General features: G+C 38.9%; 1 protein-coding gene across 1 annotated transcript in view; it reads left to right on the forward strand.

Moving 5' to 3' along the window:
* Positions 1-18,946, forward strand: part of PLD5 (phospholipase D family member 5) — a 165,391-nt gene that overhangs the window by 116,890 nt on the left and 29,555 nt on the right. The gene's annotated exons all lie outside the window — the stretch shown is intronic.

Raw genomic sequence — 18,946 nt, forward strand, 5'->3', positions numbered from 1 at the left:
ATCAGAAGCCCTGGGCTGTGCCCTCATGTGGTGCAGACTGGTTCCTAGGGCCGGGACGAGGGATAATTTGGCTGTTGGCCATGGATATACCTGTTAATATATTGCCCAGGAACCTTAAGGGAATCTTCATGTAACATGCCCTGGCTGTTTTAAACAGCCTCAGCAAAGCAGAATCAGTTTAAACACATGGGATTGCTTGAAGAGCAGTACTTTGTCATCCATATGTTTTCATGCAGTTTTGGCTTTTTTTTTGTACAAGGAACCCTGGTAGGCTCCTGTACTGCTGCATCCTCACACAGGTCTTGAGACTATTTCTGCCAGACAGATTATTTCAGCACATCTTTCCTTTTTCTGGACAGTCATGCATTGAGTCCCCTTGCCTCTTCTCCCCATTTCTGAAGAACTGTAGAAAGCTGTTTTTATAGATCTTTTCCACCACAACGGTGCATCTTACCTGGAGTCCTCTCCACACATCCTTCCTCTGCAGCAGCTGTCCCTATTGATTAATAGAGGAGAAGGTTGAAATCTGACTTCGAATGTGGGCTGGTGGGGTAAGATAAATTACTTATGTGGAGGGGGAGCAGAACTGAACTGATGTGGAGCGAAATAAAATTCACAGTTGCAATGCTAGTGCAGACATCTGAGCTAGCTGTGAACCTGCAGGTTTGTCATCACTCCAGTAACTTTTTTTGCCCTGTCTATGCTATCCTGACTTACTTGAGGTAGCTGTAAAGCAGGGGAGCTTGATTACGGGAGTCCAGTGGCTGCAGTGTGAAACATGGATTGATTTATTGTGCTAACACATACCACACTGTGTCAGCTGTGGTGGCAGGATTCTCTGACTGCTGAGATAATGTACATTTGCCAATAATTGCTGGACTGTGGGAGTGTTACTTAGTTGCAAAACTAAGCATGAAAAAATAAGGAAATACTAATCCCATATCATATATTTACTATAGACTTTAATTATATTATCAGATTCTGTATTTTGCACAGAATACCTGGCTGGTACTTGTTGTAATATTACCATATTAATCAGAGGGTTTTCCCTTATATTGAATGAGAATACATCAAACATTTAATGCTTAAGGCAACTGATGTTCATTCAGGGGATATTATTTCTGCTGGTAATGGCTAGAATCTTTTTTTATCTTCATATTTAATGTATGTCTCTAGGCTTTCTTCATTGCACATCTGCCAGATCCTGCACTGAATGCAGAATGATTAATTTCCTTGTAGGCTGTTCTGTGCAGTTTCTCACTGTGGTATCTGAGTGCCCTGCAAATACAGTATTAATGAATTTCTTTTTACAACATCCCTGTTACGTGAGGTTTCTTGCTTTTTCTATCTCTTGGGGATAGAAACCAGTGATTATTAATGGCAACACAGGCACCAGAAGCCAGATCTGAGCATTTGTTTTCTATAGTCACAACTGAATTTTAAAGAAGCATATTAGTAATTAAAAACAAATAATCACATGTAAGTTCTCCCAGCTCACGTTTTCAAAATTATTACTAGACAGACTATAAACTGTGATGATATTTTTATAGGACATATGTGTATCCATACTATGCATATCTGTATACGACTCTTGTGAAAGGTAGGTTTGTCTTTAGACAAAATTTGGCTCATTATGTAAACAAACATGTTCTTCTTTATCCTCTTTGTACAGTGACAGTAGCTTATTAATGCTTGTTTTCATGGTTATTGTTTTAGCCTTTCCTCAGCTGGGGCTCAGTTTACTAGACTGAAGCATTGCTTGTAACCCTCCCCCTCCTTTCCCATAATTATGTACCAGTCTTTGTTCATCAGTAACATTTGAATAGCACTGTCTCCAATTAGCAGGTTGTTGTATTATTTCTCACGTGTATGGAATCTAAATCCCTTCCTAATTGTTATCTTATTTTAGCTGATAGTGTTCATGCTTTTTAAGACATACCAATGGTTTTTCCTGCTTCAATTTGCATTGCTTTCTTTCATTTCTATTATTTTTTTCTCCCGTACTCCTTTTTCATTAAGCATGTTTCATATATCTGCAGGGAATATTTTGTCTTTTTTTAGTGGTGGCAGATAAGAAAAGAGTCTGTCCACGTCACAGTGTGATTTTAGGAAAAAATATCCTCTATGTCAACTAATCACTTTTGTTTATTAGCAAGCAAACCAAAGAATAATAGGGAGTCATTGTCATAGGGCAGGACCAATCATTAGATCACATGTGCAGCTGTTATTCACTGAGCAGGTCATGCACATTTGCCTAGGATGACAGTCTTTCCTCATCAGATACAACCAAAACAAAGAAATTTAAAAAAATGATATTGCAGTTGCAGGGTAAAAATAATATGAGTAGATGGTAAAGCTCTAGAAAAGATAGTAAATAAGTAAATAAACGAGTAGATAGTAAAGCTTTAGAAATTTTTTTCTGCATTAAAATGTGCCCTTTAGATTACAAATACTAGCAGATACCATTCCATGACAAATTAAATCAGATTATATCTGGGCAGCTGCACGATCCCAGCTTCCTCTTTTGCTCTCCCCACCATATGTTGTCTCTGCCTTCTCTCTTGCACCAGTGATCATGTGGTGAGATGGGGCTGTTCAGGGGGCTGATTTGGCTGCTTTTTTTTTTTTACACACTGCTTTTTTTTTAGGCTAGCTTAATTGTCATTTACATTAGATTTCTGCATTACTCAGTGTGTGATCTCAGAGGGTGGGGGAAACACAGAGAAAGGAAACACGTAGCTGGGGTGGACAAGGGAGGAAGGACCATGGGAACCTGGGTGCAACGGGTTCAATCTGCCATGGCACCAGAAAGCTCAAGCTCATGTAATGTCAAGGGACCTTGAGAAGTTTGAGTGTTTCCTGTACTTTCCTGTAGAGTCTGAACATAAGTGTAGCACAATGGAAAACATTAGTAAATATGGTTTATGTAAATAATGAAATGTGTTTAATTCCATATTCTGTCTGCTTCTGTTGGCACACTTAAGGTGCTGTATATAGTGTTAGAGCTGGGATGCTTGTGGGGTGTGAGTTTTTACTGTTGGCCACAATCATATTCTCTTTCCCTCTCTTCTGGTGGAGGAAGGGAATATATAAATTTTATTATACTGTAGAAGAACTGAAAGACATTTGTTACGTCATAGAAAAGATGGAGATCGTCTGGGAATATCAGAACATTTTTTTCTTATTTTTTGAACTAGAGCCTTTGTATCCTGCAAGCCCTAGGAATGTGAAATTGACCATTCTGGAGAAACTGATATTTTTTCTGGAAAAGATAAAGCTGTAAGACTAAGAGGGAACATTTCCTGATTAGTTTCCTTGGGCCTAAAACTGTTTGGGGTCTGGGTGACTGAAGTTTTTTGACAGTTGTTGCTAGGGTAAATCATGATGACATGGATTAATAGAAAGCCTAAAATAATTGGTTTCAGTATTATTAAAAAAAATTCAAAATATGGGGGCAGTGGTCTGTAAAGACATTAGACGAGAACTATCACTGACAATTTTAAGAATAAAATAGACAAGCCTCTATGAGGAATGGCCTCATAGATCTGGTGCATGGGAACAGTCTAGATTGATTTCAAAGCTGGGTTTAATCATTCTGTAATGATTTGGAAGGAGAACATAAACATATGTGCTTAAGGACATTTATTTCAAGATAAGATGGAATTTTTTTTCAGTAAGAACAATCATTCACTAGAACAACCTTCCTCAGGGACATGGTAGAGTCTCCATCACTGGAGGTTTCCAAGATGTTGTTGCTGGACAGGGTGCTGAATAATCTCATATAGGCTCCCTTTTTCCACAAAAATGGGCCAGATGATCTTCTGAGGGCCCTTTTAACCTGGGATTTTCTGATTCTAATTAAGTCTCTAGTTCCTCTTCATGTGAAGATAATGTTTGGAATCAGTGTAAATACTCTGCAAAGACTAAGAAGAAAATACATTCCTTTCACATAATGAGAAGCTGGAATCCTGAAGGTGGATCTCAAAGATATTTGTGCCTGTCCAGAGGGCCAGTTTTTTGCACAATGTACCATAAGAATAATATTATCTGAAGCATGTTCCATTGGAGTGTAAAGAGTGCTCTTGACACCTGATGTTCAGTGGATGGTTTTGCAAAAAGCATTGAATGGATCTGTAGCTCCATTGCTTTCTTCATGCATTTCCTAGGCTGGATTCTCCAAGAGTGTGTGTGAGGGAAGGATGTTAAGATGGAGGAAGTTCTTGCAGCAGTACCAAAACCAGACTGGCTTTTCCCTATGATTTTTCATGAAGAAGTGAGCAGGATTTTTTGAGGGGTGAGTCTTCCTGAAGAAAGCAAGTAATTTGGATCTGAGTTTCACAGAGTTAAATAAAGGTGAATGTGAACAGAGAGCAAGAAATCTCTTCCATTCCTTTCAAATCATAAATATTATCATTTTTCTAAAACTCTAAGTCACATTTGAAAATACGAGAGTGTACAAAAGGCAGCTAATGAAAATTCCACTGACAACACCTTTGACATCTGATTTTAAAATTCATTTTTTAAATTTTTTTAAAATTTGTGTTCAGTTTTTATTATTAATTTAGACAACTTGGGAACAACAAAATAGTAGATGCATGATTTGATTTATTTTTTATTAGTTGCTATTGGAGAATGTTTCCTGATATTTTCTCAAAAACTTTAAGCCTGTGACAAGCAATCTTAGAGCCACTTACCAGATGGAAGATCTCATAACATTCTTTGCCTCTTAAAATGCATATGTAACTTTGACAGAGCTCTGTGCAGTGAGAATTACCAAGCTGAATTTCCAAAGTTAGCTGCATCCCATCTTAAAGGAAAGAAGCGGGTACTAGTTTTGCATCAGAGATTCAAGCGTTCATACCTAACATCTAGGCAACACTAGCATGCAGAAACTAGGTTTGTTTTTGGAGAAACATCTTCCTGTTTAGGCACCTAAACTGTCTTACCTCAGTTTATGTTGCACAATGTGCACATATCTTAATCACAAGGGAATGTTCAGTGCTGGTTTTATGCCTAAATCACATGAGAACTCATGTGAACTTATATGTTTCTTATTTGTTTCAGCAGGGGAGCTGGGTCCTGCAATGTAAAATAAGCCACATCCAACTTTATGAAACATGATTGAAAAGTGCAGGTGGGACTATTTTTGTTACATCCATGTCAATAACCAAACATCTTCAACAAGCTGAGTTGCAGAAGGTGATGTTGAAAATCTTGCTCTGTCTGAAAGTTTCTAAACTGCCAGTTTTTACCTTAGAGCTGTCTGCTTTACCAGGCGCCTGACAGAAAGCAAATCACTTAAGCTAATGTTGAACATCTTAAACTTCTCAAAACTGAGCTTGCAATCACAAGAATTTAGGAAGAGCAGAAGGTGTTTTGTAGTGTTGCTCCCTTGGTCCTTCCTGTTGAGTTCTAACAGTTTGTAGAAAATCTTTGCATTTTTGCATGTTTGCATTTAAAGATGGCTGTAGTAGTCACACATTCTTTTGGGCAGAAGAAACCTGGCTTCCAGCCCCTACTCTGTTTCTGCTCCTTCTATTGCCTCCAGACATATTTTGAAAGAAATGTCTTACCCTTAATAGTAACAGAATTATTTTAAGGTTCTGATTGTATGACAGAATTTTAAAACTTCATTGGAGAATCCATCCTTCTGTGCAATTCCAAGTGAGGAACTGGCATAAATAACATACTTTCCATCAGCATTGCCTGCTGCCTAGTTTGGATGTCTTTTAGCTCAAAAAATACAATAAACTAGTGATAATCCAATTTTTATTATAAGTTTTACAGAAAACTAGATGCCTAGTCTGGGAATTAAACTTCCCCTGGATACACAAATATTCTCATTTTAGGGACCATAATAGTTCATAATGTGAACAGCTTACTTTCTCTTGTGAGCCTGAAGCACACTAATTTTAAAAAGATTTAGGCATAGCCTGACTTACAGAATTTTCTAGCAGGAAAGCATTATCAGTATGAGGCTGTCACATCCACAGCCAATAGAGGGAGAAAAAAAACCAAAACAGACTTTACAATAATTTAAATTCTGAAGGCAGCCAGGACCTTGGGTTGTACTGGCTTGTTTTGCAAAGAGGAAGGAGGAAAAGGTTCACTTAAGCCAAAAATTCTGTCTTTTAGAGCCAGATATGAAAGCAATAAATCCTGATTCTAAGCTCTACAGCTTCTGTGTGTGTAGACTTAGAAATGCGTACCTTTGTTGAGAGAAATGGCTGTGTACCCAAAGACAGTACCATTGGTAATGTGTACTTTGACATTATGAAATACCAGTCGTGCTTTCCAGTATCTGTAGTCTCCATTTCAAAGATGCATAGGTAAATAATAATATGTTCATTTAAATAATTTAAATCATTTTCTTCATTAATCAAAGACAGACGTGTACTCTGACGTGTATTTTTTAGGGACAAATGTAATATGAGGCATATTTAAGATGTTAGGTGTTCAGTAGAAACAATATCGTAATTCTTCTGCTTTGAAATTTGTAATTGAAAAGGGCTTTCATGGTAGAGGATCAGTATTTTTGTACATAATTTCAGTTTGCAAATACTGCACTCAATTCTGGTACTAAGGTGTGTGTATTCATGGATTTAGCAGCAGTGGGCATTTTTGTATTTAATAAGCTCCAGCACAACTATGAGCATTTGCAATCCAGACATCTTGTGAAGAGCCATAGTGCTCTTGTCAGCTAGGACCTAGTAAGGTGCAACAGAGGAGCTTGTGCCACAGGGATCATCTTCAAATCTTGCTTAGTGGTTCACATGCTGGAATGGATTCTTCCCTTATGGCACTAGCTGCTTTGAATTGCTGACACTCTTTAGCACGGAGGAACCAATAACGGATGGCATTAGCAGAAATTAGTTGTGACATTTTTAAAACATATGGATAGCGTGCAAGTTCCTACCTACAGCTACTGAAAGAGTTGGTAAGAGCTGCCAGGGCCATCTGAGCTCAGAAATCATTTAAGTAGCTGTGCTCCCTTTGCAGAAATTTTGGCATCCCATGCTTTCTCTTGTATGCAATAACACTAACATTATCCTGAAAAGACATGAAGGCTAATGGTCCTAAAAGGGATCCAAGGAAAACAATTTAATTTTGGCTTGTCCATTAATGTGATTTTCACGTAATGTTCACTGGAAGCCTGTTTTCTTAGAACTGTACCTTGGTCAGTCAAAACTGTTGCTGGTATGATTTGGTATATTTTTGATTGCTGCTATTTTACAAGCAGGCTCCAGCCTTCTCAGCAGGGCTGAGAGCTTTGTCTCTTGTCCCTTGTTCAAGTTTTGTATGTGATCTAGACTGAAGTGTAACTTCAAACCTGGGCAGCTCTGAAAAGACCATCATCTGAAGTGACATGACAGGGACACTTGTATTATGTTCTTTTAGCTCCTTTGCTGCTAGCTCAATTTCTGCTTCAAACCCAATTAAATACTGTGTGCTCAAAGTTATATAAGAAGCATTAACAAATGCCCAAACCCACCTGGCACTCTGACCAACACCACTTGGTTTTCATTTGATGAACACTTTGGAAAGGCTACTCAGCTTGGGTTATTGTGTACAGCACAACTGTAGTATAAAGTAAACCCATATTACCAAATCTTGCTGGTTTATACAACATTAGTTGCCAAGCCTGATCTTTCTAACAAGGATTTGCCACTGCAATACTGATCTTTCTGGTAATTTCCTATAGCAGTTTCAAGTTAACCTTTGTTTCTGCAACACTTTGGTGTGTTATGAATTTTTACACAGCCTAATAGTTGGAAAGCAATTTACATTAAGATCCTTCTGAAGTTATTCAACTGGAAGCAAAGTTCTCAGAGTGATATCTCTGTGTTACTCTCCGTCTTTTCCATCTCTTTCTGTATGTCCTTATGGAGCAATTGTCTCTAATATTTACCCTTGAGAACATGTTTATCCTTGATAACAGAGTGATTTCAGCCCCTTTTCCATCCTTTGGACAAAATATTAACTTTCTACAGTGTGCAAGTGTTAGTAATTATGTAGTACTGAAATTGACAGTCATTTCGGTGACTCAAAGCAAAATAGATCCCTGCACTTGAAGCTTTTAATCTCAATAGTCTTGTTAGCATTAAAGTGATGGACAAAAGTGCCAGCAGTTATAGGACTACATAATAACTATACTAGGCTTCAAAATCACTACAAAAGAGCATTGTGATGATTGCAATGAGAAGCTTTCAAAAATAACAGTTCCTAAGCAAAGGACCACAGAGCAGCTGTTCTCAGCCATAAGACAAAGGATTGTAACCAAGTCCATTATTTGATATTTGGACTTCAAGTGCCTGTGCTGCCTTCTAGTCTTGCTTTCATAGAGATCCCAGCAGTCAACTGCAAGCAGTCCAGTTCCACAGCCCCTGTCCTGTACACTACTGCCATCCCAACTGAACTGGTCCATCTGTGTCTCTTATTGTCTTCAAGCTAATTCTGTCTGTTGCGTGTAGTTTGGAGTAGAAAAAGAAGTCCTACAGACCTGGTTATGCACCAGTTCAAAATGTCACAGGGGCGGTAATATACCTATATTCCTGTCCTTCACAGGAAGTTGTTGATGTTTACACTGGAGAAATGAAACAATATTTGTGGTCTAGTCCCTATGTGGTGCTAAAATCCTCTGTGATTTCATTATGCAGTTACTTTTATTGGCTGTATTATTGTGTGTTCTTCACTCAGATAATAAGATAGAATCTGTGGAGTTGTGGCTTCCTTTGTTTTGCTTTCTACATTTCAAATAGGCTGTTTGGAAGAAAGCCAATCCATGTTAAAAATCTGCTAACTGACAAGCTATTGATCTGTATCCCCTAGGTATTTCCTTAAATCAACACATTTTTCCCCATACACCTTTTGTTTTTTATCAGTCCACTGTTTGGAGTTTTCTGATTTTGACATCGGGGCATGTCCATTTTTTCTCTTTAAAATGCCTCAACTTAAATAAATGAATGAAGGATCAAGCCAGAATAATGAAGCTCTCAAAAATGCATTTGACAACTAGTTAGAACAATAGTAAATCAAATGTGAGACTCTTCAGTCTGCTACAGCAGAGCTGCAATGTCTCCTGTACGTGCTTATTTTGATAAAAGAAGAGGCTGTAGAAGTGTCTTGTTCTTTCAAGAACCTAAGATTCGTGGTAATAAAAAGCTCAGCTTCAGTTATTGTTTGGACTAAGAAAGCAAGAAAAAATCCCTGATTTCTAAATTGCAATAACTGTCAGAAATCTATGTTTATTTTGGCATGTATATAATGAGTTAATACCTGTAGAAGTCCTAGCACATGTAAATAAAGTAAAATTAGGACCAATCTGGGTATCCCAAAGCCATGGTTAGCCTTAGAACTCGTAAGTAAATGTATATTTTCCTTTCCACAGATTGATTTGTAAAGGCTTGAAGAATATACCATACTGCTTATGTAGTCACAAAATAAAATATGTTCCTCAAGTAACTGGAGCGAGAGGGACTGAATGAATAACTGGATGAATATATAATATAAATAAAACTATGTAAGAGTAGGCAAGGGCAAGAGTGAAATTATTAACTGAGTATGAAATGGAAGAGAGTGAAGGAGAGGAAGGATGAATGATGTTGGGGGGAAATAGTGGGGAAAGTGAGATAAGAGGGAGGAATGAATCAGATAAAACCATAGGTCAGAAACTGAAAACTGGGTAATTAATTTAGGAAAAGATCAGAACAGAATGTTGTCAAAAGGTGAAGCATGTTATTGGTGGACTTATGACAACATGGAGAAAAAAATAATTGCCATTGAAATAGGAATGACCTGAAAAAAATGTAAAAAAAGTCACAGGCTGACTCAGCAAGATAACAAGATAGAATCAAAGGAAGGAGGTGGGGAAATTTGCTTAGAGACAAGGTAGAAGTAGTGAAAGGAAATGTGTGCCACTGGCAGGCCCAGATTACTTCTGGCTGTGCGTCTGCTCTTCTTGTGTGGCCACCACCAGGTCAGCTGGTGCTCTTGGCTTTTGGTAACCTGCAGATAATACTCTAGTATCTCAGAGGCTGCTCAGAGAATCATCTAATAAAAGTTCAGGGAAACAAATAGATTCTGTTATGAAGGTATTGTAAAAATTAAAAGCAGTAGCCACTCGAGGAGACAAACTCTGCCCTCAACTCTTTGCCTGCCCTGCAGTTTCTCACCTTCCAGAACTGAGATTTATTTCTCCTTCTGGAGAAGGAAACTGGCAGAACCCAAAGCAGAGCTCCAGATGTCTGAGGAGCACATTTTGAGAATAATGCACAAGTGTTGTTACTGCTAGTCAGCATATTTAGAAGAAACTGTTGCCAATACTGATGATTTTAGAATATATAAATATCAGAATGAAATCATGTTGCTAAGTTAAAAAGAGAGATAGGGATAAATAGTTACCGCATTTTTCTTGGTAAAGATTTAGCCTTGTTCATTCATAAAAGGTTGTGATCCTAATTCCTCATACATTAGAATGAAAAAATGTCATTGAATTCTTGGATGTTTCATCCAAGAAGTATATAAATAAATATAGTGGTTCATAATGCTAATCCAAGTAAAGAAAAGTCTTCATGAGGAAGTGGGATAAGCAGTGTGCAAGTTTACTAATCTCTCTATTATATTTAAAATAGCTTTCTTTTATAGTAAAAACATATGCAATTATACTTAGGCAAAGAAAGAAAGCCAGAATCCAGCTTTAATAATGCTTTTACTGATTGTATTATAGTCTTCCTTTAAGTGGTAATATGCTTTGTCGCCTGAATCAACTAAGTAAGAAAATTACTTTTCCCAATCTCCAAAGCAATCGCTTTGATAGCTTTGTCTAGTAAATGAGCAGTCTACTCTCCAATAATGAAGGGCAAAAAAAGATGTGGATTTTTTTTTTAATATTCTAGCAAACTTTGTTGTATATGAGTTCTCTTACAGGCTCTACTGAATCATCAGACTCTCAGAAAAGATTTGTACTAAGAAAATGCTATTTAAAGGAATGCTGAGTTCTGCTAAGGGGAAAGAATTGAACTGATCATCAATTCTCTCATTATTCAAAATTTTATTCAAAATTGTATATGACTTGATATGAAATACTTCAAAGAGCTCAAAAAGAAGTAAAATTGATATAAAAATACTGATATCAGAGTCAAGGCAGTAAAAATGAGGATTTTGCTCAGGTTTCCTACATCAAGCAGCAGCAATTGTTAGAAGAGGCAGAAATGTTTACTACTTTTGATAAAATTACTAGATGGAAAGGAAAAGCTGTTTGGAGCTTTTTAAATTACACTAAATTCTTCTGCACAGGCTCAATTCAATTTTTTTAAAGACAGACTAAAATGGGAGACTTAGCTTTGGCCCAAACAGTAGGAGATTCTTTAGCAAATACAGTACAGAAATCCCTGGCTTCAGAGGCCACATCTACATTGGAAAGTGTAGAGTTGAGCATGTCCTTTCCTGTTGTGTTCTATGTAGTGAGCTATACTGTTGGCTGCTGGCATTTTCTACTGGGTGGCACCAAATGCCTCTCAAGGGCTTGCTGATGCCCTGGATTTCCGTCATGGGAGACCAGAGATCAGTAGTTACATGAGCTTATTCCTTCTTTGCAGTCTAAAATTCTGTGTGTAGGTTAAGTAAACACGTCCATGCATGATTTATCAGCTCTGAGGGTGGTGAGGCATTGGAAAAGGTAGTCCAGAGAAGCTGTTGATGCTCCGTCACTGGAACTGTTCAATGCCAGTTTGGATGGAGCTTTGAGCAACCTGGTCTTCCATCTGCTGGAAGGTGTCCCTGCCCATGGTAGAGGGTTTGGAGCTAGATGACCTTTGAGTTCTCTTCCAGCCCAAGCCACTGTATGATTCTATTCATGGGGAAGGTCAAGTGTTCTTCTGCTGTGTTTATTCTGCAGGTAAAGAAGGGAGTCTCTATCCCTGTGGTATTATATTTGTGATGGACAACTGGCTGTTTGCTGGTGAATCAGAAGTTAGGTGTAGCTGGGTGGGTAAGTAATACAAAGAAATACTGTCAGGTCTCTCTTTTGTCTGACCAGTGAGATGGGATGGGAAGAACTTTGGTTATATTTCTGGGATTTTTCTGCTGAGTAAATCAGCAGAAAAGGGCCCAGCAGGCAGCACAAAATTCACATGGAGGAGAGCTGTAACTCTCCCACGCTGAACTCTAGCTACAGCTGAGTACTTAGCTGAGAAATCAGTGTTTTGATTACTTGGGCCAGCAACAAAGGCCAACATTTCATTTCTTCAAAGCCAGTGTAAGGGTGTATTTAGATAAATGTTACTTTGGGAACTAACTAGCTCCCAAGATGCAGTTGAAGTTAAATCGGCAATTGCAAGAAATTAATTCTGACCTTTCCTTTGTTCTCAAAAATCTGCCATCCTGTATCCAGTCAGCAAACTCTGCACACATGGTCCCTGATGGGTCTTTTCTTGATTTTCTGTGTCACTGTGGACCCCTGTGTAAGCACGTGAAGAATGCCAACCCAAGCAAATGCTAGTGTTGCCTTCTTAGCTGCTTTGCACAAGACAAATGATTATGCAAGATAAAAGGCAAATGAATTCTGGAGCTTGCCACCTGAAATTACTGAGGCCTGATTTTGAGAAGAACGGAGGCTGAGACTATGTGGGTGTACCTTTAAATGGCAGCAGTGCCATAAGCAGTTCCTGCATCTTGTTGCACTCAGCCATAGCTGCTCATTCGACACTTGCTCTGTGCCTTCAGCTGTGTTTGAAAAAACTGTTTACTGCCATGTGGTGAGCTGGACTAGTGAATTGTTCTACATTTGAAATAACTTTCTTATTTTTATTTATGTTTAACCTGCATCCAATTTCTGGTCCAACTGATTCCCTGAAAAAGCTCCTTCAGCACAGCTGAGGAGGCAGTGGAGCGATGGGAGAAGGGTTGCTGAAGATGAACTCTGTTCATGCTAGTATTTTCTGGGGTAATTGGTGTTGGCTTTTTGGGGTTGGGTTTTTTTTCCCTTTTTTAACATGCCCTTTGTAATTTTCTAATACTTTGGTTTCAGTTACAGAGCTGGGTTTTGTAATGCTCATTTGTCACTATATTCCTTTTTCTTCCTGCTCTTTCCTGTCCACATTCTCAGCTCTCGACTTCCACAGCTGTCTGGCTGGAGCAGTTTCTGGGGCTGTACCACCTCACAGAAATTATTTCAACCCCATGACTGAGTAAAAAAACAAAGCAAAAAACCAATGGTGAGTGTAGAGGATATTTGCTCCCCTGATCATCCAGGGCAGAGCCCATCAGCATGTTGCAGTCTGCTGGGGAGGGAAAGGAGCCAGGAAGAAGCTGGCACAGGGCCTGGAGAGGGGGCTGGGAAGTCAGACGGCAGCAATGGAGACCTCTCTTCTCACGTCCTCAACTCCACAGGGAGATCCTTGACTGCAGCCTGTCTGCTTAGGAGAGCTCTCTTGTAGCAGCCTTCCTTCCAAGCTCCAGCCAGACAGGGACACGTGAGCTGGCTGGGGAGCGTGCCAGTGGAGATGAACAGCAGCAGCACACAGGAGGCAGAGTGACTGCATGTTGTCCCTGAACCACCCACGCTGCAGCCCCGAGCTGAGCCCATCCACTGCAATTCCAGTGAGTGCTGCAGGCACCTCTGTCTTTCCAGACAGAGAGCAGAGGGGCTCACGGAGCTTTGGTCACAGATTCCTCTCCTGGGCTTTGATTTCCTCAAAATTATCTTTGTGTCAGAGACCTCAGATGCTGTAAAATAAGATAGTAAGCATTACATTAAATATTTGTGAAAAATACCTACATCAGAAACAGTCCAGCTTTCCTAAAGGCAGTTTTGAGAAGCTACATGTGCACACAGCTTATGGCTGATCGTACATTGGGAGTAAGTGTTTCTCATGCAGGTAGGATTGAGTCTAAGACAGGCCAGGATGGCATGAATGTAAATATTATTGCAAAAGCTTTCTGGAGATTACTTGGACTTGTGCTAGAATGTAACTTCTTTGAGTAATTATGATTTCATTTTTTGCATGTGTGACAGTTGAATATAGAGCTGCTAGAGAAAAGACAGCAAGGTTTTGATTCTAGGCTGCTTCTTTTTTAAATTACTCTGTCTTTAGATTGATGAATAGCACATAATCTTAGAGTGACAGGATTCAGTCCTGGTGGTTTTAAAAAGGACAGGGGGATGTGTGTTAGAGAGAGAGAAGCAGAGGACAATGTAAACAAAACAGCTGATTCAAAGTTAAGGTATTACCATCAGAGATTTCCCTAAAAGTCCTTGAGTGTTCTCTTTTAAAATAAATCTGAATCATTAATCTTTCTGGGCTAGGCAGACTTTTAAATTGAATTTCAAATCCAATATTCCGTAAAGAGCACAGAAATAGTAAATAGTCTAGTTTGTCTTTTAATCATTCAGAGACTTAGTAAAAATAACTTTGTTTTCAACTTGTGCATTCTTCTGCTTTTGTACTTGTCCTCTTCTGAGTGATGGCAGGTCACACTAATGGGGCTTCTGGAAGAAGTCCATACTTTTTACAATCGGTTGGGAAAATTGCTGGGGAGATGATCCTCCACCTGGATTACTTGTGTCTACCCAAAATGAGACAGCTACTCCATCACTTGTGACCAATTGTATTGAAAACTCTGAACTTTGTCTCAGTAGAATAAAAATTGTATTTATTCATGGGGGTACTTTGTGCTAAAGGTTATTAGCAAAAGCTAATAAATGAAGTTAAAGCATATATTGTAAAATATAGACAAAGAGGCATTTATATCTATACAGACTTACCAGATAACTCTGGCTCTCCTTTTACTCCTAAAGTTCTCCCCCTTATTTTTCTTTCTCTCTGATTTCCAAAACACTATAGTTAAAGTAAGAAAGTTGTGAAGACAGAAGACCAGTTTTAGGCATGGTACAAGCAAATGCAGCTTCTGTTTCTTGGGCGTTATGTTTGCTAACTCGAGTGAGTTTAGCTTGTAAGTGGTACTGCTGAAAACTGTGGCAAGCAGAATTTGCATGTTTGCTTTCAAGGCAGCTGTGATAATAGCAGCCTAAATAGTTGCTCTTTCTGGGTCTTCCTTACAAAAATTATTTACTACCTCCACCAGTGAGGGGATTTGGCATAATGATGTTGCCTCAGTACAAGCACAATATCCTAAGCTGCTCACAGGTGTTGGATCCAAGGCCTGAAGAAAGTGAAGGCTTCAAAAGAAGGTGCACCTTCTCCAGACTATTGCATAAACTTGATGTGGAGGCCAAGTGGCAGCCCTGACTTGTGAGTTCTGACCTCCTGCCGTCTCTCCCCCAGAGAAGAATCTCCCAGTTTGTGTAGCTGTCCGGTGACATTGCTTGAGCAGCAGGAAAATCCACAGCCACAACACAGCTGCGCCAGGATTGCGTCTGACACAGGTTTTCATGATAGTGTGATGAGCTCTTGATCAAAGGGTCCTGCTTAGAGTTTAGTGCTTTGCCTCAAATCTGTAAAAGATGTCTAGCTTTAGGTTCATAAAATCATTAAATGGCTTGGGTAGAAAGGGACCTTAAAGGTCACCTAGTTCCAGCCCTACTGCCATGGGCAGGGAGAGCTTCCAGTAGACCAGGTTGCTTAGAGCCCCATTAAATGTGGTGTTGAGCACTTCCAGGGACAGCACATCCACAACTTCTCTAAGCAACCTGTTCCACTGCCCCACCACCCTCACAGTAAGGAGTTTCCTCCTAATATCTAATTTAAACTTACCCTCTTTCAGTTTGAATTCATTCCCCTTTGTCCTCTGTGCTTTCCAACATGCCCTTGGAAAAAGTCCATCTCCATCCTCTTGTAGGCTCCCTTCAGGCACTGGAAGGCCACAGTTAGGTCACCATGAAGCGTTCTCTCCGGGCTGAATAATCTCAATTCTCTTCAAGTTCCTATTCTTGAAGTCAAGCTTGCCCTGTAGCTTTCAGACATTGTTAGTGAAGTATCAGAGAGCAGGGAGCTAGACCAAACAGGAGGCTGCAAGGCTAGAAATTGTAAATGACATTTGCTTGGCCATCCGTCTTCTTTGGGATTACTTTGGGAATTGGATTTTTTTTATTTTTTTTAGTGGATGAAAAGTCAATCTTTCTTGCAATATTACTGATACTCTCTGTGTTCTTCTTCTCTTATGAGACAAAGCTAGAGGCTAAGTTGCTGTCTGGCACTTCCAGGGGCTATGTTCACATCACATGCAGAAGGTCCAGGCTCTCAATGGCAGGGTCCCCTCTATGCATCCCAACTGCATCAGTCATCTACCTTATACAGTGTGAAAAAATTCCCCACCCAGAAGACAAAGTACTCAGATAAATGTCTGTTACTTACAACATGCTTTGATCCCTACAGTGTCTCTTTTTTTGTGGGCTTTTTTACTGCAGAAAATCTGTAACCTGTCCCAGCCCTTAAAATGTACAATTTTAGGGAACAGACAAATCCACTTGAGTTTTAAGTGACAGCACTGGTTTTCTCTAAGTTCTCATCCTGAATTTTAATCTCCAGTGAAACAAAACAGTTAGATTTATTTGGCATGTTTATTAGCAATCAAGCCTACAAATGTGCCCTTCTGGTTGAACTCAGTAGACTCACAGCTTTGTGTAATTGAGACTGCAGAATGACAGAGAGTTCTGTTATGGCTTCACATATTGATCCATCCAATTTAATTTCCTCATGGGACCTGAACCACGCTAGGGATGGTGGATCGTGTTGAAGGCTTGATAAGCCTGTTTTAACAAAGCATCTCAAGGGCTTCTGGAACAGAGGCAATTATCAATACTGATACACGTTTCCTTTCTTCAAAAGGTAAGGGCTCATTAATAGCCAGCTCAACAGCTGCTGTTTGCAACAAATGACTTTTTTATTAATTAACTTGGAGATCCTGCTTCCTCACCTGTTCACTTACTAGTTGGCTGTTTCCAAAAGGAGAAGAAATTGGGTTCCAGATTTTGATCTTACTGGTATATGTGATAGCAGTATCTTCTGCACTGCTGTATTCACTATTTTGGTAATTGAAGCCTAGATTATATCTTAGAGTAATAGTCCCATCCCACTGCTTCTGCCCATGTCTGAACAACCCACGCCAACAAATTCTGGTGGTTTACAACTTTTGAATTTTGTCTTAAGTTACTGATGATGTCTGCTATTTTTAATGTTAGTATTACTGGTTAAATAGTCTCCTGTTACAGCTTTGGCACTCAGCATTTTTGTTTGTCGCTAATATTTCAAAAATGGTTTTAAATTGTCGTGTTTTTTAGACTCTCAGTTATGGGTAGGAAGCTTATTGTTACTTCCTATTGTTTTATCTTTACTATGCACAAATCCTAACATTTCATTTATAACCTGTTTGGTGTAGGTGTGTTGTGGGTGTTAAATTCATACTGCTCTTTAATGCTGCAAATTGGATGTATGGAAAGAAAACATCATCAAGGCAAACTGCTTTGTTAAACCTGATTTTAAGCACAGTTTTTGGATCACTAGCTGGAAGTTTAGTGCCTTACAGAATGGTCATCCGTAGCTAATAGCAGTTGCTTTTGTTTTGTTTATTCGCCAGGAAACAATTTAAACCATTTAATAGCTGCTATAGTGTTTTCTGTTTTCTTTTCCATTTCACACTCATTTTCTCAATAATTAGCACAGTTCTGCTCGTTAATGCATGAATTGAAACTAGCAGAAATACGTTGCAGGGAAATTGGAAGAATCTTTGTTTCTAAGCATAGATGAGTGTGGGTGAGTGAAACATACAAAAAATTGGAAAGGTAGCTGGGTTGCACCAAAAGCAATTGACCAATGAGACAAAGTCTGTAATGTGCTCAAAATGTAATTTTGCATGTTTGCTGCATCATGGTAAGTGGCACCTTTACCTGCTTTTTCTTCTTTTCTTGATGTCTGAACTTTTAGAATAATTTTTCCAAGGAAAGTTGCTGTTTTCATAATAATAAAGAAATATTTAGCACTGGTAGCTGTTGCCTAAAATTGCAAGTCAAATGTCTCTTAGGAGATAAAAAATAGGAAATTTGATGAAAAGATATACATTTAGTTCTCTGTCTATCCTGGAATTCTTTTAAAATTGTGAGTCATATTCAACCATTACTGGAGTTCGTGGTACTGGAGACCCCAAGAGTGTTTAATAGGAGGTGGCTGCTACCATCACTGTCCCCCAGGCTCTGTTTACTGTCACTTCACTTCCCTGGTTAGTCATGACTGAAATGTGAAGATGAGTGGGTTATTGTAAAATGCCTTCAGCAATGATTAATTCAGATTAATCACCTAATTTTGCAAACACCGGAGCACTGAAAGAACAGTAATGGTGTGAGAAATCCCCTAAACTTACCCAATATTAAATATATTCTGGATTTAGTTCTGCAAATATACAGATGGGGCCAATTCAGACATTCCTAGTGAGGCAATGGAGCCAACAAGGAGCTCCTTTGATTTCAGTGGCCTATAGTCATTAATAAAATTGTGCCATTCAGAGTGGTAGGTTGAATGTCACAGATTAGCAGGATTAATAGAGTTTCAACATAATTTATTTAAGCCTTTGCTTACTTCCTTAATTCTCCACCCATGTTGTGCTTGTTGGGGTCTGTTACATGCCACAACCACTGCAGATACCTGCTCAAACCATTGCACAGGGCAGGAGGAGCAGAGCAGAGTCTGCTTTTGAGGCAGGGGTTTTAATTGTGTTCATATTTTAAAGGTCATTACTGCAATATGTGGTTTGTGCTATGGAATAGAAATTTAGAAATGAACTATTTTTAGGAACATACAGTGCTGGAAAAAAATTATTATTTGATTCTAAAGTGGAAGGAAATTATCTAAACATTATAACACATGTGAATGTTCCCTATACTTGGGACATGCATTGCATAAATATTTCTTCATACAACTGAAATAAATGTTAATTAAAGTAATAAATATTGGGACAGTAGCAATGTTTATCGCTGCTTTTAACCTTAATGGTA

Source organism: Passer montanus, unplaced genomic scaffold (assembly GCF_014805655.1).
Source record: "Passer montanus isolate IOZ18808 unplaced genomic scaffold, ASM1480565v1 scaffold12, whole genome shotgun sequence".
NCBI classification, from domain to species: domain Eukaryota; kingdom Metazoa; phylum Chordata; class Aves; order Passeriformes; family Passeridae; genus Passer; species Passer montanus.